Source organism: Monopterus albus, unplaced genomic scaffold (genome assembly GCF_001952655.1).
Source record: "Monopterus albus unplaced genomic scaffold, M_albus_1.0 scaffold522.1, whole genome shotgun sequence".
Taxonomy (NCBI): Eukaryota; Metazoa; Chordata; class Actinopteri; order Synbranchiformes; family Synbranchidae; genus Monopterus; species Monopterus albus.
This window is the reverse complement of record NW_018128402.1, coordinates 171,583-173,945: the sequence shown is the minus strand read 5'-3', so window position 1 is coordinate 173,945 and position 2,363 is coordinate 171,583.

Here is a 2,363-nt window from a genome sequence, read left to right as displayed (position 1 = left end):
ACCTGAGTAGGATTGGACTGAAGTGCCACGTTTTCTGAGGTTAGCAACGTTGTATACACAAAAGTCTTTCCACACTTCGTACACCCAAATGCATGAAAGCACATACAGTATGTGGGTGCACAATGCATGACTTTGGGATTTATAGTATACTGTATATTCAAATAGGGCATTACATTGTGAGCATTAGGAAATGCCTATATAAAATGTTGCTGACAATGTCTTGTCAAAGGTTAAAAAGGGGTTTAGAAAGGGGAAACTAGTGCCTCCTTCCTTTTCTGTGGTTCCTACTGTTGAAGTATTAACATATCTATACTTGAGTTTTGCCTTATTGAATGAAGGATACCTGAAAATATAGAAGAAATATTTACACATTTTCTTATTTATCAGAATGGAAAACAATCTAAAAGTGCAGCTTGACCATTTACTGCAAGTGAAGTTACAGTGCCTTGGCACTGTGAAAGCCATAAGTGCAACTGCGAGTTTTCTTTGTTAGGATCATTCTCAATGCAGAGCGCATTTTTCTATCTGCAGGCATAATAATAAAAAAGTTGTTTTACAGAACTGAGACTGAACAATGTTATAAAAGCAATGTAATAGATTCAATGCCAGCCATATTCTGTGCTAAACTAGTCAAATTTACATTATTATAAACAGTTAGCTGTTCTGTATCATGCAGGTGTCTTTTAGTAGGTTTCAAGAGTTAACATCAAGTGTACTAAATGACATTACGACAGCAAACATACAGTACAATGGCGTTAACAAATGAGCAAAACGCGTCTGTTGTGTCTAATACATTGCATGTAGTTCTTGATTGTTGCCACAGGATGGCGTAATGCATTTATGTTGGTTAAGTTAGGTTCTTTGGGGGCGTAGAAGAAGGGGAGAAGAAAGAAAAAAGAAAAGAGAAGAAGGTGCCGTTGTATGGCGATGGAGCGAGAAGAGAAAATAAAGTGAATACGGATTAACGAGTCCTTGCTGCGGTTATTCTGACCCTAACAAATTGGCGACGAGGTAACCCACATGCCATACTTTTTTTTACACTGTACTTTTCTGCCTTCGACATGGCTGTGAATGCGCCATTCCCTGGTTCGTTTTTGCCTGCTCCCGGAGCTCCTACATTGCCTTTTAAAACATGGATGCGAATGTTCGAAAACTCTTCGTCATAAATGCAACTGGAAGTGCATGGCCTGTTGCTAGAAAAAGAGCCATTTTGCTTCACTGTCTTAGAACAGAGGGACAGAGGATTTTTCATTCACTTCCGAACACTGGTGACACTTATGATTTGGCTGTTGCTGCTTTACAGTCCCATTTTACACCAACTGTCAATGTGGTTGTGGAACGCCACACATTTAGAAAACATGCTCAGCTCCTTCATGAAACTGTTAATCAATTTTTAGCAGCCCTAAGAGAGCTTGCATCCACATGTGACTTTGGGAACAATACTGATGAGATGCTTCGTGATCAGTTTTTGGAAAATATCTCAATCTCACAGATCAGAGAGAGACTGCTGTTGGAACCTACTCTTACACTGGAGAAAGCTATCGCGCTTGCTTCACAGATTGAATCGGCAGCTGAACAAGCTAAGTCGATGGCTGCTGATAAACATGGCTTGCAAGTACATGAGGTACAGAAGAAACCTCTCCACACACACCGTCCAAGTAAGTCGTATGCTGCTTCTGCTAAACCTTTACGCACCTGCTTTAGATGTGGTTCCTCCAGTCATTTGGCTAATGCACCTTCATGCCCAGCTACTAAAGTTAAGTGCAAAAAGTGTGGAAAAACTGGACATTTTGCTCATGTGTGTCGCTCTGCCCACACCCTCCCATTACATGAAGTACAAGTTCCTGACTTAACAGTGCTTTGCTTGGAAAACATTAATAGTGTGATTGGTAAAATATCATATACTGTGGACATTCAACCCACTGGATATACTGCACAAACCATGGAAATGATAGTCGATTCAGGGTCCCCAGTCTCCTTGCTTCCCGTCACTGCTTTCACTGAGCAATTTCCTTTGCCTCCGTTGACCCGCCCTGCAGTTCGGCTGGTTACTTACTCAAAGACTGAAATATCCGTGATAGGGTGTTTCACAGCTCAAGTTTCCAGGGGTGGTGCTTCTGCTCTCGTGACACTGTTGTGAAGTCTGGAACTGCCCTACTGGGACTGGACTTGATGACTGCCCTGAACCTACACATAGTGGGCAAGTCTGTTCTTTTTCCTCACTCACCAAACACTTCACCGCCTGCTATAGAGCACTACCCTCCTATCATGCATATTGCTGCCACGCAAACCCACATAGGTTGTGCCACAAAATTTATACATCACGTAAGAGTTAATATGTCAGTGCCCCCAGTCAGACAGAA